We start from the raw sequence: 24,012 nt of genomic DNA on the forward strand, positions 1-24,012 counted from the left end.
GTCATGCCATAACCCTACAGGCAACTGACTGGGAAGACGTTGCTAGCTCGCATAGATATCGTCGACTCCTTCTACATCTGTCGGATTCCACCAAGTCTGGCCAAGTAAATAGCCAGGGACAAAGCCATGAGTACATTATGAATTGTACTCGCAAACCACCTTAGAGAGAAGTAAAGGATTTGCAATTTGGCAGTAGCAAGGAACATGCACTATTCTAGGGTTACAAGGAGTGAGATATAGTTTCTCTCGAGAGTAAGACATCTCTAAATCTTTGTTGAAAACCTTTTTTTGAAAACAAGTTTCTTTTGAAAACTAATAGGCAAGGGCGACCCATTTTCCTTTTCGGCCATCTCAGTATGACCAAAACAATTTCAACTCTCCACCGTACCTCCCAGGTACATCTCCACCTGTCCCACTGGTATCTTTCCGTACCTCCCAGGTACATTTCCAAAACCTTTTTGGAAAAACTCTTTTGTAAAACAAAATTTCCCTTTAATGCCAAACAGCAACCTTTCCCATGTACATAACCCCAGACACGGCTATTCGAATAGATTTACACTCAGCAGAGGTTGTACACTTTCCCCACAAGATCCGAATACTCATCGTGTGGGCATCATCCCTGCATAATGACATATGCCACGACCAGTACCCGATCGTAGTTTTTCGCATGCTCGCCTTAGCCTAAGACATGCCGAATGAGTTGTACCTCCCAACACCAGAGTCCGAGGGCTGTCCAGGAGTAGCAAGGTCCCCAACACACTCGACCCTCTGGAATGCCATCCAACCACTTAGGCATATTTCAATGGGAGCTCATGCATTGTACCCCGCGTACATGAACAGGAAAATGGGTTGCGTCCCTTCTCATGGGAAGAACCCCGGTCGAAGCGTCCATGTTCGGACTGCCACTACACTTGCAGGACCCAAACTAAGGCGAGACAAACTACTACGCTACGCCCCGTCCAACTAAAGGGTAATGTGGTTGTACTGGCTAGGTCCGGTTGGTACTCAGTCACCAAAGCTTTTCGAAAACACTTTCTATTTCCACTTGTCTCCAGCAATTTATCTTTTCAAAAGCCTTTTTGCCTTTCATAAAATCACACTTGGGCAGGGCTACCCCATTCCAAGGTTTTCGAAAAACTTCTTTGCTTGAAAACAATATTCACAAATATTTTTCCAGGGCTCCCAGCCTATAGTACAATTTCTCTTTGAAAAGAGGCGACAAGGGCGATAAGGAGGTAAGCACCATATCACTAATAAAAGTGTGATCAGTAGGTACCAACGAGGGCTGCACCCTAAGGGTGGAATTACAAAACTCCGGTGGCGCTAACCACCGACATAATAAATGAAAGACATGCACTTTATAAACCTGTAATAATGCAAGAACATGATATATGTAGGATCAGAGATGCATCAAGAGGTGGCTTGCCTGTAGGATAACGTTGCATAGAAAACAAAAAATTTCCTACCGCGAACACGAAATCCAAGCCAAGATGCAATCTAGAAGACGGTGGCAACGAGGGGATTATCGAGTCTCACCCTTGAAGAGATTCCAAAGCCTACAAGAGGAGGCTCTTGTTGCTGCGGTAGACGTTCACTTGCCGCTTGCAAAAGCGCGTAGAAGATCTTGATCACGATCGGTTCCGGCGCCACGAACGGGCAGCACCTCCGTACTCGGTCACACGTTCGGTTGTTGATGAAGACGACGTCCACCTCCCCGTTCCAGCGGGCAGCGGAAGTAGTAGCTCCTCTTGAATCCGACAGCACGACGGCGTGGTGTCGGTGGCGGTGAAGAAGTCCGGCGGAGCTTCGCTAAGCTACGCGGGAGATATGGAGGAGAGGGGGCGGCTAGGGTTTGGGAGGGGGTGGCCGGCCACTCAAGGGGGGCGGCCAGCTTGTGGTCTTGGGGTGGCCGGCCCCCTCCCTTGGCCCCTCATTATATAGGTGGATCCCAAGTGTTGGTGTCCAAGTCTTCGAATAAGACCCGAACCAAAAACTTACCATAAGAAGGGGAAACCTAGCCAAGCTAGGACTCCCACCAAAGGTGGGAGTTCCACCTCCCATATGGGGGGGTGGCCGGCCCCCTAAGGGGGAGTCCACTTGGGACTCCTCCCCCACTAGGGTTGGCCGGCCATGGAGGTGGAGTCCCATGTGGACTCCACCTTCCTTGGTGGTTTCTTCCGGACTTTTCTAGAACCTTCTAGAACCTTCCATAGAACCTTCCGCGACATTTTATTTCACATAAAATGACATCCTATATATGAATCTTATTCTCCGGACCATTCCGGAACTCCTCGTGATGTCCGGGATCTCATCCGGGACTCCGAACAAATATTCGAACTCCATTCCATATTCAAGTACTACCATTTCAACATCCAACTTTAAGTGTGTCACCCTACGGTTCGTGAACTATGCGGACATGGTTGAGTACTCACTCCGACCAATAACCAATAGCGGGATCTGGAGATCCATAATGGCTCCCACATATTCAACGATGACTTTAGTGATCGAATGAACCATTCACATACAATACCAACTCCCTTTGTCTCGCGATATTTTACTTGTCCGAGGTTTGATCTTCGGTATCACTCTATACCTTGTTCAACCTCGTTTCCTGACAAGTACTCTTTACTCGTACTGTGGTATGTGGTCTCTTATGAACTCATTCATATGCTTGCAAGACATTAGACGACATTCCACCGAGAGGGCCCAGAGTATATCTATCCGTCATGGGGATGGACAAATCCCACTGTTGATCCATATGCCTCAACTCATACTTTCCGGATACTTAATCCCACCTTTATAGCCACCCATTTACGCAGTGGTGTTTGATGTAATCAAAGTACCTTTCCGGTATAAGTGATTTACATGATCTCATGGTCATAAGGACTAGGTAACTATGTAATGAAAGCTTATAGCAAATAACTTAATGACGAGATCTTATGCTACGCTTAATTGGGTGTGTCCATTACATCATTCATACAATGACATAACCTTGTTGTTAATAACATCCAATGTTCATGATTATGAAACTAATCATCCATTAATCAACAAGCTAGTTTAAGAGGCATACTAGGGACTTCTTGTTTGTCTACATATCACACATGTACTAATGTTTCGGTTAATACAATTATAGCATGATATATAAACATTTATCATAAACATAAAGATATAAATAATAACCACTTTATTATTGCCTCTAGGGCATATCTCCTTCAGTCTCCCACTTGCACTAGAGTCAATAATCTAGATTACATTGTAATATACCTAACACCCATGGCATTCTGGTGTTGGTCATGCTTTTCCCTAGGGAGAGCTTTAGTCAACGGATCTGCTACATTCAGATCAGTGTGTACTTTGCAAATCTTTACTTCTCCATCTTCGATGTACTCGCGAATCGAGTGATAACGTAGCTTGATATGCTTCAGCCTCTTGTGTGACCTTGGTTCTTGTGCATTGGCAATGGCACCCATGTTGTCACAATAGATGACTAGTGGGTCCAATGCACTAGGAACCACACCGAGCTCTATAATGAACCTCTTCATCCATACCGCTTCTGATGAAGCCTCTGAAGCCGCTATGTACTCCGATTCTATTGAGGATTTCGCCACCGTGCACTGCTTCGAGCTTGCCCAGCTTCTTATCGCAAAGACCATTCAATATAAACACGTACCCAGATTGTGACTTAGAGTCATCAGGATCAGTGTTCCAACTTGCATCGGTGTAACTTGTTACAACGAGCTCTTGGTCACCTCCATAACAAAGAAACATATCCTTAGTTCTTTTCAAGTACTTCAGGATATTCTTGACCGCTGTCCAGTGTTCCATTCCTGGATCACTTTGATATCTGCTAGTCAAACTAACAGCATGTGCTATATCCGGTCTTGTACATAGCATGGCATACATGATAGAGCCTACTGCCGAGGCATAGGGGATCTGACTCATCCTTTCTCTTTCTTCTGCCGTAGCCGGACCTTGAGTCTTACTCAAGACCTTGCCTGGTAACATAGGTAAGAATCCTTTCTTACTTTCGTCCATTCTAAACTTCTTTAGAATCTTGTCCAGATATGTACTCTGTGATAGCCCTATTAGGCGTCTTGATCTATCTCTATAAATTTTGATGCCTAATATATATGATGCTTCACCAAGGTCTTTCATTGAAAAACTATTATTCAAATAACCTTTAACACTGCTTAATAGTTCTATATCATTCCCGATCAATAATATGTCATCTACATATAATATCAGGAATGCTACAGAGCTCCCACTCGCTTTCTTGTAAATACACGCCTCTCCATGACACTGTATAAACCCGAAGTCTTTGATCACCTTATCAAAGCGTCGGTTCCAACTTCTTGATGCTTGCTTCAGTCCATAGATTGAACGCTGAAGTTTGCATACTTTGTCAGCATTTTTAGGATCGATAAAACCTTTGGGTTGTACCATATACAACTCTTCCTCAATGTCTCCATTAAGGAACGCCGTTTTGACATCCATCTGCCAAATCTCATAATCGAAAAATGCAGCTATTGCTAACAAAATCCTCACAGATTTTAGCTTTGCTACAGGTGAGAAAGTCTCATCGTAGTCAACTCCTTGAATTTGTCGGAAACCCTTTGCGACAAGTCGAGCTTTATAGACGATAATATTACCATCAAGCATCTGTTTTTCTCTTGAAGATCCATTTATTCTCGACAGCCTTTCGGCTATCGGGTAAGTCTACCAAAGTCCATACTTTGTTATCATACATGGATCCCATTTCGGATTTCATGGCTTCTTGCCATTTGTTGGAATACGGGCTCATCATCGCTTCTTCATACGTCGCAGTGGTCCTCATCATTGTTATCCACAATCATGACATTTAGACAAGGATCATACCAATCAGAGTGGCATGTTCCCTTGTCGATCTGCGAGGTTCGCAGTTTCCTCGTTCGAAGTTTCATGATCATTATCATTAGCTTCCTCTGTTGCCGGTGTAGGCGATCGGTACAACTTCCGGATCGCGCTACTCGATCAACGAGTATAGATTCATCAATCTCATCGAGTTCTACTTTTCTTCCAGTCACTTCTTTAGTGAGAAATTCTTTCTCAAGAAAGGTTCCGTTCTTAGCAACAAAGATTTTGCCTTCAGATCTGTGATAGAAAGTGTACCCTATAGTTTCCTTAGGGTATCCTATGAAGATGCATTTCTCCGCTTTGGGTTCTAGCTTGTCCGGTTGTAACTTCTTTACATAGGCTTCACAACCCCAAACTTTCAGAACGATGACTTAGGTTTCTTATTAAACCATAATTCATACGGTGTCGTTTCAACGGATTTTGATGGTGCTCTATTTAAAGTGAATGCGGCTGTCTCTAATGCATAACTCCAAAATGATAATGGCAAATCAGTAAGAGACATCATAGAACGAACCATATCTAAGAGAGTTCGACTACGACGTTCGGACACACCGTTACGTTGTGGTGTTCCCGGCGGTGTCAATTGTGAAAGTATTCCGCATTTCTTTAAATGCATGCCAAACTCATAACTCAGATATTCACCTCCACGATCAGATTGTAGAAATTTGATCTTCTTGTTACGTTGATTTTCTACTTCACTTTCAAATTCCTTAAACTTCTCGAAAGTTTCGGATTTATATTTCATGAAATAGATATACCCATATCTACTCAGATCATCTGTGAAGGTTAGAACATAACGATAACCACCGCGCGATGCTACGCTCATTGGTCCACATACATCGGTATGTATGATTTCCAATAAGTCAGTAGCTCGCTCCATCATACCAGAAAATGGAGTCTTTGTCATTTTTCCCATTAGACATGCTTCGCATCTATCAAGTGACTCAAAGTCAAGTGATTCAAGTAATCCATCAGTATGGAGTTTCTTCATGCGTTTCACTCCAATATGACCAAGACGACAGTGCCACATATAAGTAGAATTATCATTCAGTTTAATTCGCTTAGCATCAATGTTATGTATATGAGTATCACTACTATCGAGATCTAACAGAAATAAGCCATTCTTTTGTGGTGCTCGACCATAAAAGATATTATTCATAAAAATAGAACAACCATTATTCTCAGTCTTGAATGAATAACCGTCTTGCATTAAACAAGATCCAGATATAATGTTCATGCTCAACGCGGGTACAAAATAACAATTATTGAGGCTTAAAACTAATCCCGAAGGTAGATGTAGAGGAAGTGTGCCGACAGCGATCACATCGACTTTGGATCCATTTCCAACGCGCATGGTCACTTCATCCTTTAGTAGTCTTCGTTTATTCTTTAGTTCCTGTTTCGAGTTACAAATATGAGCAACCGAACCAGTATCAAATACCCAGGTACTAGTACGAGAACCAGTAAGATAAACATCTATAACATGTATATCAGATATACCTTCTTTTTTTTTTCTTCTTGACAAGGCCGCTCTTCAGATCCGCCAAATACTTGGAGCAATTACGCTTCCAGTGTCCCTTCTCCTTGCAGTAATAGCACTCAGCATCAGGCTTAGGGCCAGTCTTAGGTTTCACAGGAGGCGTGGCAGCTTTCTTGCCACTCTTCCTGTTCTTGCCTTTAGACTTGCCCTGTTTCTTGAAGCTAGTGGTCTTGTTGACCATCAACACTTGGTGCTCTTTCTTGATCTCAATCTCAGCAGATTTCAGCATGGAGAAGAGTTCAGGTAACTCTTTGTTCATGTTCTGCATATTGTAGTTCATCACAAAGTTCTTGTAACTAGGTGGCAGTGATTGAAGGACACGATTAATCCCCAGTCTATTAGGAATCACTATTCCCAAGTCACTGAGTTTCTTCGCATGCCCGGTCATGGCGAGCATGTGCTCACTTACGGAGCTGCCTTCTTCCATCATGCAGCTGAAGAAGTGTTTCGATGCTTCATAGCATTCCACGGCCGCATGAGTCTCAAAAATAGTCTTCAACTCATTGATTAACTCATGTGGATCGTGGTGCTCAAAACGTTTTTGAAGATCGGCTTCTAGACTGCATAAGATGGCACACTGAACTTGAGAGTACCGAGTTTTCCGAGTTGCGTAAACTGCTTTTACTTCATCGGTTTCAGTTTCTGCAGGAGGGTCACCTAGCGGTGCATCAAGCACATATTGCAGATTTCCGCCATTGAGGAAAATCCTCACATGACGGAACCAGTCGGTGAAGTTGCTACCGTTGCTCTTAAGCTTTTCTTTCTCTAGGAACTGGTTAAAATTGATTGAGGACGCCATATCTACAACATATATTTGCAATAGTTTAGACTAAGTTTATGACAAATTGAGTTCAAATTTTAATTCAACTTAATTAAAAACTAGGTAAACTCCCACTCAAAACAATATCCCTCGCATTGTCTTAGTGATCACACGAACCAAATCCACCGCACCTAAGTCCGATCATCACGAGACAAGGTGTGATTTCAATGGCGAACATTCAAAGTGTTCATCATATCAATCATATGATTCATGCTCTACCTTTCGGTATCACGTGTTCCGAGACCATGTCTGTACATGCTAGGCTCGTCAAGGCCACCTTAGTATCCGCATGTGCAAATCGCTTGCACCCGTTGTATGCACTTGTTGATTCTATCACACCCGATCATCACGAGATGCTTCGAAACGACAAGTCTTGGCAACGGTGCTACTAAGGATGAACACTTTATTATCTTGAGATTTTAGTGAGAGGGATCATCTTATAATGCTACCGTCGCGATCTAAGCAAAATAAGATGCATAAAAGGATTAACATCACATGCAGTTCATATGTGATATGATATGGCCCTTTTGTCTTTGCGCCTTTGATCTTCATCTCCAAAGCACGGACATGATCTCCATCATCTACGGGCATGATCTCCATCATCATCGGCGAAGCACCAAGGTCAATGGCGCCGTCTTCATGATTGTCCTCCATGTAGCAACTATTACAACTACTTTGAAATACTACTCAACATGAAATTTAAAGACAACCATAAGGCTCCTGCCGGTTGCCACAATACAATAATGATCATCTCATACATATTCATCATCACATTATGGCCATATCACATCACCAAACCCTGCAAAAACAAGTTAGACGTCTCTAATTTGGTTTGCATATTTTACGTGGTTTAGGGTTTTTCGAGAGAGATCTAATCTACCTACGAACATGAACCACAACGTTGATACTAATGTTTTCAATAGAAGAGTAAATTGAATCTTCACTATAGTAGGAGAGATAGACACCCGCAAAGCCTCTTATGCAATACAAGTTGCATGTCGAACGAGGAACAAGTCTCATGAACGCGGTCATGTAAAATTAGTCCGAGCCGCTTCATCCCACTATGCCACAAAGATGCAAAGTACTCAAACTAAAGATAACAAGAGCATCAACGCCCACAAACCATTGTGTTCTACTCGTGCAACCATCTATGCATAGACACGGCTCTGATACCACTGTAGGATAACGTTGCATAGAAAACAAAAAATTTCCTACCGCGAACACGAAATCCAAGCCAAGATGCAATCTAGAAGACGGTGGCAACGAGGGGATTATCGAGTCTCACCCTTGAAGAGATTCCAAAGCCTACAAGAGGAGGCTCTTGTTGCTGCGGTAGACGTTCACTTGCCGCTTGCAAAAGCGCGTAGAAGATCTTGATCACGATCGGTTCCGGCGCCACGAACGGGCAGCACCTCCGTACTCGGTCACACGTTCGGTTGTTGATGAAGACGACGTCCACCTCCCCATTCCAGCGGGCAGCGGAAGTAGTAGCTCCTCTTGAATCCGACAGCACGACGGCGTGGTGTCGGTGGCGGTGAAGAAGTCCGGCGGAGCTTCGCTAAGCTACGCGGGAGATATGGAGGAGAGGGGGCGGCTAGGGTTTGGGAGGGGGTGGCCGGCCACTCAAGGGGGGCGGCCAGCTTGTGGTCTTGGGGTGGCCGGCCCCCTCCCTTGGCCCCTCATTATATAGGTGGATCCCAAGTGTTGGTGTCCAAGTCTTCGAATAAGACCCGAATCAAAAACTTACCATAAGAAGGGGAAACCTAGCCAAGCTAGGACTCCCACCAAAGGTGGGAGTTCCACCTCCCATATGGGGGGGTGGCCGGCCCCCTAAGGGGGAGTCCACTTGGGACTCCTCCCCCACTAGGGTTGGCCGGCCATGGAGGTGGAGTCCCATGTGGACTCCACCTTCCTTGGTGGTTTCTTCCGGACTTTTCTAGAACCTTCTAGAACCTTCCATAGAACCTTCCGCGACATTTTATTTCACATAAAATGACATCCTATATATGAATCTTATTCTCCCACCATTCCTAACTCCTCGTGATGTCCAGGATCTCATCCGGGACTCCGAACAAATATTCGAACTCCATTCCATATTCAAGTACTACCATTTCAACATCCAACTTTAAGTGTGTCACCCTACGGTTCGTGGACTATGCGGACATGGTTGAGTACTCACTCCGACCAATAACCAATAGCGGGATCTGGAGATCCATAATGGCTCCCACATATTCAACGATGACTTTAGTGATCGAATGAACCATTCACATACAATACCAATTCCCTTTGTCTCGCGATATTTTACTTGTCCGAGGTTTGATCTTCGGTATCACTCTATACCTTGTTCAACCTCGTTTCCTGACAAGTACTCTTTACTCGTACTGTGGTATGTGGTCTCTTATGAACTCATTCATATGCTTGCAAGACATTAGACGACATTCCACCGAGAGGGCCCAGAGTATATCTATCCGTCATCGGGATGGACAAATCCCACTGTTGATCCATATGCCTCAACTCATACTTTCCGGATACTTAATCCCACCTTTATAGCCACCCATTTACGCAGTGGTGTTTGATGTAATCAAAGTACCTTTCCGGTATAAGTGATTTACATGATCTCATGGTCATAAGGACTAGGTAACTATGTAATGAAAGCTTATAGCAAATAACTTAATGATGAGATATTATGCTACGCTTAATTGGGTGTGTCCATTACATCATTCATACAATGACATAACCTTGTTGTTAATATCATCCAATGTTCATGATTATGAAACTAATCATCCATTAATCAACAAGCTAGTTTAAGAGGCATACTAGGGACTTCTTGTTTGTCTACATATCACACATGTACTAATGTTTCGGTTAATACAATTATAGCATGATATATAAACATTTATCATAAACATAAATATATAAATAATAACCACTTTATTATTGCCTCTAGGGCATATCTCCTTCATTGCCTTGGTTGGCTCTTTGTCCCTGGACTTCTTCTTCATGATCCTCTACTCACCCTTCCTCTTCGAGATCCTCACATAGATCCTCTCCTTCTCCGGTAGCGTTCGCATTCTAACATCGCAAAATAAAAGGCGGACAATCAACACATAGCCATAGCATTAACCACACACACACACACACACAAGACTAGTAGCAAAGCACTTAATCAGCGAACCTAAACGCATCAAATAAAAAGGTACCTAGGGCAAGAGGGTGGTTTTATTATAAAAGAACTATTTCTATCGTTGCTAGAAAAGACCTCAACAACATCTATTGGGTACCAAGGACTTGCACCACACCAGGATATAATACACACATGTACTAGTAGGTAATGACTTTTGGAAGCCACCCTGGTGCCAAGTTTATTATAAAACATTTTAAACAAAAGCAACTCAATTTCCCTAGGGTAAAATAAGCAACAACACCACATTAACAAGCCACTCTAAAACAATGCACACAAAACTTTGGTAAAATCGCAGAGGGTAAAGCTTGACTATATAAAGCTACAAAAATTGGATTCACTCAATTTGGGTTTTTAAAACAGAAGATAAGATTTTTATAAAACCAGAAATGACTTAGGGACCAAATAATTAGTCTAAATATTTCTGTGAGTCACAAAAATACATGTAGCACCTCTACTGGAAGCTATTAACATGTAGAACACACATGCACTAGAATCACACACAAATAAGTTTTCAAATATTTTTAAAGATTTAAACAATGCAGAAACTGGATCACTCCAATATTCAAGCACACAAGTATCCGAGCAGAACTAACCAGATACAATCATGCCACTAGATTGGTACTACCAAATGTGAACTACCAAAACTGGTTTGGCATTTTTCTGAGCTATAAAATAATTATCACAATTTTATACTAAAAGGGCACAATATTTTTTGGTTATAAAATCCCCAGAAATAAACTATAAGTCAAAAAAATATTTCCTCCGACATAATTATATAAAAGAGTGATATCAATCACTGGGACTTGGTTTTGTTGCAAAAACAGTTTTATTGTTCAAACTAAAAATCACACAAGAGCCTACTGGCCAGATCTGTATTTCTAAACAATCCAGGAATCTCCTGCATGTTTAACCTATGCCACAATAAAGGTACTGACTTGTACTACACAGCAAAATTGGTTTCATCCAAAAAGGAAGTACATAAGTCACTCAAAGATTTAAATGCTAAAACAACAACTTTTTAGGAAATTATTTAACATCACAAATATTTGGAAACAAATCACATCAAAGCAATTTTATGTCGTTAGGAATTTTATCAGGAGTAACCAGGATTTTGAATCACCAAATTTGTCCACTCGTGCAATTTTCTATATGTCAAAACCTGGAGCAGTATCTACTGGCTGATTAAGACGTGAAAATAAAAAATATAAAGGAACGGGCCGAATCCCAGGGATTGGCCAGATCCGGCCCGGATCTGCCGCACACGTGCGGGAGATGCCGGTTTGAAGAGGCTTGGGCGGGACCTGCACGCATGCCAGGGTCCGGTGCATGCAGCCATCGATCCGGGATCGAACGGGCCGAGAAGATCCCGTCCGCGTCGACCCAGTACCGGCGGCGCTGTCGCGTTTCAATGACGGAGGAGGGAGAGAGGGCTCACCGTGGGGATTCGAGGACGACGCGGCCGAGGCGGAGGACGGTGCAAGGTGGAGCGGTGACAGTGACGGCGACGTCCGTTCTCCGTGTCGTGGGCGTGCCGGCGAGGATCCCGAAGATGCGCGGACACTGGGCTCGATAGCGACGAGACTCGGGCGAACAACGGCTCAGGCGTGGGGGTCGGGGCTGATGCGCGGTGGTGGAAGAGAGGTGGCGGAGCCAAACTCCGTTCGGGCGGGGACCTGGACGAGTTGGCGGGGTTCCTGGATGTTGACAGCGACGTGAACGAGCGAGGTGCCGGAGACCGCCCACTCGGACGAAACCGACGACAGCGGCGTGCTCCTGGAGTTTCCCTGGAAAGAGAGGATGTGTTCAGCATGGGTCTTCGAGGGAAGAAAAACGGAACAGCGAGGGTGGGCAGAGATGAGGAGCGGAGGACGACGGCTAGGCTCGGCCTCCACCATGACCGAGACGGAAGAGACGCATGGCTATGCCCTGAGGCCCTGTTCTGCAGGGGAGTATTTTTGGGTTTTGGGGTGTCTTAACCCACAGGTTTTGGGTTGTTCCACCCGGTCCACCAAAAACACTTCAATCCACTTCCTCCTTAATTCCCTTCTCAATTTTACTCTTCGGCAAGCACAGGGATAAGACACTTGTTTTGTGCCAATAAAATTCCAATTTTTATACCAGATTTTCAGTGCCTTTTCTATTACAATATACGTGCATGGTTGATGCATTACAATAACACAGTAGCTCATGCATTAGAATAACACAGTTTAGAACAAGCAACCCCTCGCTGCCGCGATTATGGATGACGACGATTTGCCCAGCACCATCCACACTCTGTGCATCCTCCCTGCTCTGTTTTGCAAACACTTCCCAAAACGAGAGGATGGTGTGTAGGCAAAGAGTCCCTGGTAAACAAGTATTGCCTGAGGTTGCCATTCAACTTGTATGGCACCTACGGCTAATCAGAAACCAACGTTATACTTAAATCGTCAGCTTTCCAAGCACCACAGATTCAACTATAACAGAAGTAACATCCATCAAAAGCACAATTAGTCCTGATGACTCGACGAATCAAACGTAGATATGGCTGCAAATAATCCACAGATATGAATGCAGACAAAGATGTTAAAGTAGTTCAGTCATTTAGTCTACAGGTAGAAATTTCAAGTATAGCAGCTAGTGCCTTGTGCTTGGGTCACTGAAGCTCTTACTGCCTACCCAGCATCACATCACAAGGGAGATCACAAAGATAACAGTTGTACCATGATAACAGTAGAAAGATCATGCAATACAGTAAAAAGGAACAAATCTGCCAAACATGATCGGATATAAGATATAATTAGTTCCAGGAGCCAAAACGGTTGCTTCAGTCGGTTCTTGCAAAGTGTCGGGGGTTCAGGAATGATATAAGGCAAGTCGTATCGGTCTAAACTAGACTACAATAATTTTGCCACAACCCTCAACATTGAACATGAAGTGCAAACATAATTTAGCTAACTACTCCGACACACCGACACACTTTGAGAAGACATCAAATTCAGTGTAGTTACTGCCTGAGATCATGGTCTTGTACCATACTGTGCCAGCGGCCTCAACATCCTAAAACAAAAAAGTATCCCTTTAAATATGGTATCCCTGTACCTCTGAAACAAATACTTGACTTCTATAAATATGGTATCCCTTCTATCATTAAATTGCTAGTAACAAATCAGGGAGGGATGCACAAGCAAGGGTGACATAAGAATTAGATGATGAATAAAATGTGACTGACAGATTGTAGCCATAATATGTAGAGAATTATGATGAAGGATTAAAGAGGCAAACACTGTGGCCTTTAATTAGGCAACCAGTGTGAAGTACATACCTCACATTTCATAGCAAATCTATCTTACTGTCCCCACATATTCATGTTTTTTACCAAAACAGAACAAAAATCTCAATTTCTTTGCTCAGACCCAAACAGGGAAAAAATTGCATCTGTCCAGACGCAAAACCGTGCTGCTGCCAAGGACAAAACATGAATGGAGAAATAAGACACGAGAACAACGAATGTAAAACAAATTTCTTCTTAAATCGACAGAGGTAAGAAAACCACTAGTTGTGGCAAATATATATAGAGACAAGCAAATGCAATTAGCTCCCCTCCTGCCGTTCAGATCGCAGCACTAACAAATTGACAAAACTCACAAGCACTACTGTGCCTTAAATACCCCTCCGCTCCTCTTCCCCGTTTCTCTTCCCTTCTTCTCCCTCTCCCCGTCGCCTATGGCACTACCTGCTTCTTGCATGTTGCCTACTGGCTCAGTACATGTTCAAGACTAGTTCAGTCTTTCAAGCTAATACCAGTCTATCTCATCATCAAGTAACCCTAGGTGAAGAACGGGATCTCACGGGATATGACTTACAGGATAAAACTCCAGCTCGGCTGGAGAAGATGGACGACAGAGCGATCTTGGGCGGCTACGCAGCGATCTTGGCCGGTGATCTTGGGCAGCGATCTTGGGTGGCGATCTTGGGCGGCGACGGAGCGATCTTGGGCGGCGATCTTGGGCGGCGACGGAGCGATCTTGGACGGCGACGGAGCGATGTTGGCCGGAGACGACGCGAGGAGAGGAGACGGCGCGGGGAGAGGCGGCGGCGCGAGGGGAGGTGCGGGCGTTCGCTCGCTCGCTCACGCGAGAAACGCGAGTGAGGGCGAGCGTTTCTAATCCCCTCCAACCCGACGTGGCCCGAGGTGTTTCTGGTGGGTCAAACGGGCCAAAACCGTCCGAAACCGGCCTACCGAACAGCCCGGACGGGGTTTGCAGTGGAATGAAATTGGGCCGGGTAAGACACCCCAAAACCCAAAAATACTCCCCTGCCAAACAGGGCCTGAGGTGTTTCTGAGAGTTAAAGGGGTGGGGAAGGGAATGAGTGAGGCGCTGTGGAGCGGTTTCGTGGTCGGGGTCCGAAATTGCTGATGCAAAGCTGATATGGGGCGTTGTTGATATCAACCACCGTCCGAGACGTTGTAAGATTCGTGTTCCGGGCCCACGTGCTGCAAGGTTTGACCGGCCTTTTCCTTCAATACGAGATGTGAGCTGTACGATACGGTGAAGGGGCCCATGTATGATATACGATCGGGGCCCCGCAGACGACGTGCGTTATTGTACAAAACGAATCCACTCGGTCTCCTCCGTGCGACTGTAGCACACACGCGACCACCGCCGCCTCCATCTAGATCCCGACGCCGCCGGCGATGCAGGTCCATGGCAGCCCTTAAGGGTTCACTCAGCTCCTCGTAAGGTCAGATCTCGAGCTCAGTTTTCTCATTCGAGACCGCTTTTCTCGCCGGCGACCGTCTGATTCCATAGCTCTCGTCTGGCTCCAGCATGGGAGTTCCATGCCTAGATTGGCCGGGGCTAGATCGAGAGAACGCAATCTAGACGGAAGATGAGTGCAGCAGCCCAAGCCGGAGCGTCGAGTCTGGGAGATCTGAAAGCAGCGGCGGATTTCACTCCGGCCAGGAAACTGTTGCGGAAGCTCCAATCTCTCCGAGTCGCCGCCATCGCTCGTGTCAGGGAACAAAAGGTGCGTAAATACCTCTGGTATGATGGTGTTGTTCCATGGCTAGTATGATGGTGTTGTCGAGATTAATTATATTGCTGCCTCGTATCTGATTTTGCCGCTACAATTTCCTAGTGAGATATACCTCTGGAACTGGAACTAACTGCGCATCTCTTAGAACGAATCAGAATTGAGTTCATAACTAAGAATCAGAATTGAGATTTTATTACGTTTTACGGCACACTGCCACCATAATACTACAGAAAACAGTGTAGTGCATGATTGTTTGAACGCTTCTAATTTTGTCTTGTAAAAGTTCACTTAACATGCCTTTTCAACCATTTATAACAAGTCTTTCTACAGCTAGATTAATACTCTCGTCCTGTTTGCATTTCCTGTTGTTGTGTTAACACCATACCATTTGATGTTGTGTCTGTCTAATACGTGCATCGCCTCAAATTTCCATCCTATTGACCACTTGCACATTCTAATATTTATTACGTAGCATCTGAAGAGCATGCTGATAAGGTTAAAAGAGGGCGGCGCTTAAAGAAGAAGCACCAAGTTGACAGCATCCACGACAAGATTGAAGATTCTTCATGCAAGCCAACTTTCAGGCGCAAACCTTGTTCAATATTTGATAGTGGCAGCGAAGATGAAGATTTTTTGGCCAAAGAGGAAGACTTGCCTTCTCTGTCTGAGAAAACTAATGGTAAAGTTTCCAAGGAAAACAAACCTGAAAATGTTGCGTCAAAGGAGGAGACCAAAAAAAAGAGCAGAAATGACAGGAAAAGAAAAAGTGATACATCGATCAGGATCCTGCATCCCCAATGTATATCTCTGCTTCATATTTTAGTTGTATATCTATTTCTGTTGTGCTTGGTAAATACTGATCTGTACCTTGTTGCATAACCTGAGCAGTGACGAAACAGAGGTCAATGGGTCATCAGTTCCAAAACAAGAAGCTGAATTTACCACAAATTTATAATTTGTTTCATGCACCTGCAAATGCGTTCTGCAAGTGAAAAGCTAGTATTTTTTTTATGGTTCTTTTAAGATCCCCCAAGTATGCCACATTCATACGATGTTGGACACAGCCCAGATTAAAATACATCTCTTAGAACGAAATGTGGTTGTGTTTGAAATTAGGTCTGAATCAGCTGCTACACATTTCGCTCAGCCAGCTCGGCATACATTTACCCTTTTTCAACCAAGAGTTCAGCCAGCTGACGGAAGTTCTTCTCTGGAGTTTAACGCAACCAAGCTCCACAAGTGAATTAAAGACTTAGTCAAAACAAGATTCCAAGGTTCATCGATCCATACGACCAACGAACAACGATCCACCCCCTGCATGGTTTTCAATAGAATAAAATGACCCGGTTAAAAGTTTGGGGCGAGTTGTAGTGTCTTCACAACAAGCATCTTCCAAACATTATAACAATCCATTTCTCAATCCAACAGCATAATAAGCATACGAAATCTAATGTAATTTAATTCAGAAGGGTAAACATTATTTGCTAATCTAACAGGGGGGTAGCGAGCACTAAAATATCTTAAACACTAAAACTCAGGTCAACAAAATTAGTTAATCCAGGGGGCACCTTTCATGACCACTGTTTTTGCTATAATTTTACAGAATGTCAGGTGGACTAATTCATCAGAATAGGTCATGTAGTGGGGTTATGTCACCCCATTGGCACTATTTTTGCTCGCTACTCTCAGCGTTTTGAGATTGAAAATTCCTAGTGGACATACTGCGGTGAAGCACACAAGTAAACATGATGGGTATATAGGTGAAAACACCTGAAAAACTGTTATCCGGGACTATCTGCACGAATCCAACACAATAACATGATGGACGATGATCCACTGCTCTAACATCAACGAATATACAGAATATTGAAATTCAAGGACTAATTGAGCACCATAGCCAGCTACTCGTCTAATTCTAATATGCATCCTATGCTTTGAAGGAGAAATACAGTTACTAGCATGTCCGTGTTGACACTGAACCATCCCTAACCATTTTCCCGACAACACTAAAATCAAAGCAAGTATAGGCCGTTCTATTGACAAAAGAGCACAGCAGATGCTAACAGTGATTTGACGTTGCTGAAATCTCCGTACTTCATTAGCGATAAAAAGCATTCTATAATTCGGAAAACCGATGGCTGACCTGCCGAGTGCATCCAAGGAATCTTCTCCATGTCCCAGCAATGTCGAATGCTACCTTCCTCTGTGGGACAACGCCATGACGGCACTTTTGCTGCGTGTTCAATTCCGTCCCGGCGAAGCACGGATCCCGTATCTCCCGAAGCAGCCTAAGAACGCGTCGGGGTCGGCGTAGCTCTGGTGGGGAAACGGAATCGATAACAAGAAATTAAACTGACGAGAATGTGTTGAGCAACGGGCTGAAAACTGTGGATCAGCTGGGGAAAATTACCTCGTTTCCAAACTCAGAATCTCCGGCGGGATCATCACTTTGCAGAGACGGATCTGGATCGGCATCATATCCTTTGAACCCGACCCACGGTGACATGGCGAGAGAGCTCGAGAACACCTCAGGATCTCGGGGAATGAACAGTGATCTGAAAATCTACACAGAGGAGATGCGCGCCGGTGCTTGCGGCAATGGCGGCGGCGCGGATACGGGCGGGTGGAGAGGAAAGGGGAGACAGTGGTCGCCTCGGACGACAGGGGTGGGGGCGGGGAGAGAGACGACGCTTGCGTGGCGATACGGGTGGGCCCCCCGGGGGGAATCTTTCGAGTCCAATACGGTTCGGCGCAAAGTGCCCTATACGCCATATACGGAATCTATACATGCATGTGGCCACTGGCCGGTCAACGGGAAGCTCGAATCACTGGAGGGCTGCAGCGGTATGGATATCAGATTCGCACGAGATCAGCAGCAAAATCTGCGAGTCGATAGCAAGCCGCATGGTGCCGGCTCCATCAAGAATAGAACTGAAGTTGTGCGTTTGTGCAGATCGACGCAAACGTAACACAACTACCGAGGCAGGTTGGCACCAAGTTGTATGGTGCCGAAGTGAGGTTGGCACCAATGACATTGGTACAAAACTATATAAGGTGTATTGTTTTCTTGACACCGATTTGCGTAACTTCGGTTCCATTCTCGATGTCACCAAATCTAGAGATCAGATTTCAAATTAGTTCTACCAATGACTGTTTTATCTTATTAGTAACTTCACTTTATTTCAAAGAAATGTGCAGATATATGATACGTCCAACTTGCATCACTATTTTATATCATAATTTGTTGTTATTCATTGATATATTTCATATTTGGAGATAATACTTATGTTATTTCATCTATTTTGCATGTTTCATGATTATTGGAGGATCGCGCACCGGAGCGTGATTCTGTGGAAAAAGCACCGTCGAATGCAATATTTCGGAAGATCAACGGTTGACGGAAATTATACGAAAATTCCTATTTTTCCGGATGACGAAGGGAGCCAGGAGGGGAGCCGAGGAGGGCCGCCATGGGCCCCCTCACGAGCCGGCGCGGGCCTGCCCTGGCCGCGCCGCCCGTGAGGAGGGGGCCCCACAGCCCTCTCGCCTCCTTTTCTTCGCGTATGCCTTCGTCCCGAAACCTAAGCCGAGGGGTACGTCGAACGAGCCACAGCCCGCCTCTGCGGGCGGAGAACACCAGAGAGAAAAGAGCTTTCGTGGCGAGGAATCCGCCGGGGAAATTCCTCCCGAGGGGGAAATCGACGCCATCGTCACCGTCATCAAGTGGACATCTTCTCCATCACCATCACCATCAACTTCAGAATCTTCACCGCCGTCTCCACCGCTGCACCTCGTCGCAGCTGTATAAATTTGTGTTTGATCTTGATTGTTTGTTAGGGGAAACTCTCCCGGTGTTGATTTCTACTTGTTATTGATGCTATTGAGTGAAACCGTTGAACCAAGGTTTATGTTCAGATTGTTATTCATTATCATATCACCTCTGATCATGTTCCATATGATGTCTCGTGAGTAGTTCGTTTAGTTCTTGAGGACATGGGTGAAGTCTAAATGTTAGTAGTGAAGTATGGTTGAGTAATATTCAGTGTTATGATATTTAAGTTGTGGTGTTATTCTTCTAGTGGTGTCGTGTGAACGTTGACTACACGACACTTCACCTTTATGGGCCTAGGGGAATGCATCTTGTACTCGTTTGCCAATTGCGAGGTTGCCGGAGTGACAGAAACCTGAGCCCCCGTTGGTATATCGATGCAGGAGGGATAGCAGGATCTCAGAGTTTAAGGCTGTGGTTAGATTTATCTTAATTACTTTCTTGTAGTTGCGGATGCTTGCAAGGGGTATAGTCACAAGTATGTATTAGTCCTAGGAAGGGCGGTACATTAGCATAGGTTCACCCACACAACACTTATCAAAACAATGAAGATTAATTAGCCGTATGTAGCGAAAGCACTAGACTAAAATCCCGTGTGTCCTCGAGAACGTTTGGTCATTATAAGTAAACAAACCGGCTTGTCCTTTGTGCTAAAAAGGATTGGACCACTCGCTGCAATTATTACTCTCGCACTTTACTTACTCGTACTTTATTCATCTGTTACATCAAAACCCCCTGAATACTTGTCTGTGAGCATTTACAGTGAATCCTTCATCGAAACTGCTTGTCAACACCTTCTGCTCCTCGTTGGGATCGACATTCTTACTTATCGAAGATACTGCGATACACCCCCTATACTTGTGGGTCATCAAGACTATTTTCTGGCGCCGTTGCCGGGGAGTGAAGCGCTATTGGTAAGTGGAATTGGTAAGGGAAATTCTACTGTTTGTGCTTATTTTATTTCTGCCTGCTGCTATAATTCATTATGGAGAGATCTTCTCTTGAGTGTTTATTTGGGAAATCTACTACTACTGCAAAGGTAGTGGATGAGGCACCAGGTAAGGAAGAAATACCATACAAAATACCTATGAAAATTATTGGACGTGTAGTGGGTAACCGTTATACAGGGGATGGAACTGTCCACCTTGGAGATCATTTACTGTTCTTACATGAATTATGCGGTTTATTCAAGTGTGCAGGTATTGCTATGGATGAAGTGAGGAAGAAACTATTCTCTGTATCGCTGTCTGGTAAAGCGGCGCATTGGTATAAATTACTGGATAATGGGGATTCTCTTGAATGGAATGATATTGTGCCCCGGTTTTATTCTAAGTTCTATCCTCCAAGTGAGATTCACAAAGATCGGAATCGCATATATAATTTTTGGCCTCATGAAGGAGAGAGTATTGCCCAAGCTTGGGGGAGATTGAAGTCTTTAATGCTCAAATGCCCCATTCATGAGCTTCCTGGTAATATTATTATTGATAATTTCTATGCAAGACTTTCTTTTCAAGACAAGACCTTGCTGGATACTTCTTGTTCTGGATCATTTACACGCAACAAGGAAGAGTTTAAAAGGGACCTTCTTAATCGGATCCAAGAAAATACTGAAGGATGGGAGAACGACAAGGATAGAGAATCAGGTATAAATTATGATTATAAATGCATTGAAGCTTTTATGGATACTGATAAATTTCGTAATATGAGTGCTACTTATGGTCTTGATTCTTAAGTTGCTGCAAATCTTTATAAGGCTTTTGCTTCTCATTATGAATTGCCTAAGAAGAACTTTGATAAGTATCATGAACCGTATAAAGTTAAAATTGATTCATCTATAAATAAATGTGTTGTAGTTGAAACTGTTGATCATGTTATTCCTGAAGCTTATATTGAAAAAACTCCTTTCCCTGCTAAAATGAAGGAGTACTCTGATATAAATAGTGTGGTTCATAAAAGTGAAAAGAAACCTATAGAACCTGAAGAACAAATAAAAGTTGAACCTGCTGTTGCAATTATTAAAGATCTTGTGACTGAAAATGTGGAGGATGGTCATATTATTTTCTGTGAAGATGCCTCTAATATTGTTTCGCATCCTAATAAGTCTAGGAAAGCTAGTGTTCCTATGCTATCTGTTAGAATTGGTGATCATTGTTATTATGGTTTATGTGATATTGGTGCAAGTATTAGTGCTATTCCTTATGAGCTTTACACGGAGATTATGCACGAAATTGGTTCTTGTGAACTTGAAGATATTGATGTGGTTATTCGGCTGGCTAATAGAGAAACTATCTCTCCAATTGGTATTATTCGAGATGTTGAAGTTCTATGTGGTAAGATTAAATATCCTGCTGACTTTTTGGTACTTGGTTCTGCTGCTAGTAAATATTGTCCTATCATTTTTGGTAGACCTTTTCTAAATACTTGTGGAGCTATTATAGATTGCAAGAAAGAGAAAATTTTGACTAAATTTTCTGGAGAATCTTATGAGTTTAACTTCTCTAAATTTACCAAAACTCCTTATAAAATTGATTCGCCTAATAGTGATTTTAAAGTTGAATAGTGTGCATCTATTGCTCTTGCTCCTAGTAATCCTTTGCAGCAACATTTGGAGAATAGTGAGAGTGAAGTTTTCAGGGAAGAAAGAGATGAACTTGATGAAATTTTCCTTCGTCAACCTATTCTTAAGCATGATTTACCGGTGGAAGATCTGGGCACAACACCACCACCAAAGGAAGATCCTGTCTTTGATTTAAAACCATTGCCTGATAATCTTAAATATGCTCATATTGATGATAAGAAAATATATCCTGTTATTATTAGTTCTAAGCTTTCAGAGTTTAAAGAAGAAAGGTTATTGGAAATATTTGCATAAGTTGAAGCTAATTGTTTGCGTGGATCCACAACAGCATGGTGCTCATCAGGTACCTTCATTACTCTAGCGCAGGCCAAATTTTGGTTAAATATGCATTGTTTATGTCGAACCAAAGGTTTGAAGACAATATCTAGCTCACAAACCTGAGGTTGTAATAATGCTATCTTTATTTTAGTTAAACATTTACAATTGCAAATGTAGCTTTATGTTCATTGATTCAAGATTTCAATTAAAGGGGCCTTTTTAAATTATGAACGATATATTTATCAACCAACAATATCGCACACTATATGTTACTTAATTGCAAATGTAGTTCTATGTTCTTGCAAAAAAAAACCTCTGAGAAAACCAATTGCTACATTTTTGTGGTGAAATGATAATTGTTACATATTAACCTCCCTACCCTAAAGGAAGAATTATAACAACAAATACTTCTTTTCTTTTGTTCTGATAATCTAATATAAGAAGCCTGCTTACTTTGAGAAAGAGGGATGTGTAGTTGCAAAAGAACTATTGGTCATTTTATATGTTTCTTTAGATTGCTCAAGAATCTTAATTAGTGAAGTGCTTGGGTTTTATTTTTGCAGTTCTTTTCTGATTCAAATTTTCTTAATCCGACATTTGTTGGTTGTAGACTTATCCATTCATAGATATTTGATTTGTGAGATAGCTGAAGTAATTAGAGAAATGTTTTGGTTTATTTCTATAGTTTTTAATGTTAGCTATGTCAGTTGATCAATCAAATCATTGTCAGTTGTCCACAAGGTGTGGATAGGCAATTATTGGATGATGCAATTGTGCACTAAGCCAGAATAAACAAAAAACTGAAGCCAACAGATCCACGACAAACCGCTGCTATGGAGTCTGCAAGCTTCCTATATAGTTAAACCATTGATAGGCTCGGGAGTGAGCATGTGCGAAAGAAATTTAGTTAGTGCTTTGTGCCATTTCATCCCTTTTTTCTTATGTTTGTTTTGAACCCTTTTGGGGTTTCTCATTCCTTTTTGTGTCTTCTGTAAATAGCCACCGGTTACACAAAAAGAGGTTTGAGACTAATATACGGAATCTCCATGATAATCCTTGCCACCACAAAAGATGTAGTTTCCATGATAATACAAAGAGGTCACATCGCGCGGCATGGCGGACAAGCTCGAGACAATGGCACCCTACTGCACCACCAAGGACAAGTTGCATCAACTGTAATATTCCTCCTGTTTTGTCAATGTTTTGATTACCTTCCCTTGATGGACATGCCAACTAACTAAACATTCACCCTGTCTATGTTTCTTTCAGGATAGGAATCAACAATCAACATGATATTCAACACCTACGAAGGGCTTGATAGCCAGAAAGGTGATTCACCACATCTTCTCTCATCGTATGTCTGCATATACACAGTTACACACTCATATTCTTCAAGTGTTTTCTTCTCAGAAAAGTTTACACCATAATTATTAAGAGGTGATTACCAATATTAATTCGTGTTCTCTGCTCAAAGTGTTTTGGTTTTAGCGACGAGCGGGAACATAGGCATCAGTCTCGGTTTCATCCTCTCTTACTGATAGTACCCACGTCCATGAGCATGCAGAGAGTTTTGCTCAAAGCTTGCGGATTCAAATTCGACCTCTTACAGATGCTACAAAAGGGATGAATGGGGCCCTGGACAGAGCCATAGAGATTTTGAACTAGACACCTAACTCGTACATGCTCGAGCAGTTGACAACCCTGCCAACCCAAAGGTAACAAGGAGAGACAGCTGCACCTGTCACCCTATATATGCACTCAAGCTTTGTCTAACCTGCTTGCCCAATTTGCAGTCACGTACATTACGAGATGGCTAATTCTAGGAGGATTT

The 24,012-nt window shown here is 43.3% G+C and overlaps 3 long non-coding RNA genes across 3 annotated transcripts; 1 reads left to right on the forward strand and 2 right to left on the reverse strand.

Moving 5' to 3' along the window:
• Positions 1-13,187: 13,187 nt before the first annotated feature.
• On the reverse strand, positions 13,188-14,570 carry LOC127314537 (uncharacterized). The gene is made up of 3 exons (XR_007859740.1): positions 14,283-14,570; positions 13,742-13,878; positions 13,188-13,476 (listed from the first exon to the last, which is right to left on the reverse strand). It is a non-coding gene; the product is annotated as an uncharacterized lncRNA (long non-coding RNA).
• A 455-nt stretch (positions 14,571-15,025) lies between these two features.
• Positions 15,026-16,413, forward strand: LOC127314535 (uncharacterized). The gene is made up of 4 exons (XR_007859738.2): positions 15,026-15,162; positions 15,248-15,447; positions 15,929-16,255; positions 16,345-16,413. It is a non-coding gene; the product is annotated as an uncharacterized lncRNA (long non-coding RNA).
• A 216-nt stretch (positions 16,414-16,629) lies between these two features.
• On the reverse strand, positions 16,630-18,135 carry LOC127314536 (uncharacterized). The gene is made up of 3 exons (XR_007859739.2): positions 17,867-18,135; positions 17,600-17,772; positions 16,630-16,770 (listed from the first exon to the last, which is right to left on the reverse strand). It is a non-coding gene; the product is annotated as an uncharacterized lncRNA (long non-coding RNA).
• Between the last annotated feature and the right edge of the window lie 5,877 nt (positions 18,136-24,012).

Source organism: Lolium perenne, chromosome 7 (assembly GCF_019359855.2).
Source record: "Lolium perenne isolate Kyuss_39 chromosome 7, Kyuss_2.0, whole genome shotgun sequence".
Taxonomy (NCBI): domain Eukaryota; kingdom Viridiplantae; phylum Streptophyta; class Magnoliopsida; order Poales; family Poaceae; genus Lolium; species Lolium perenne.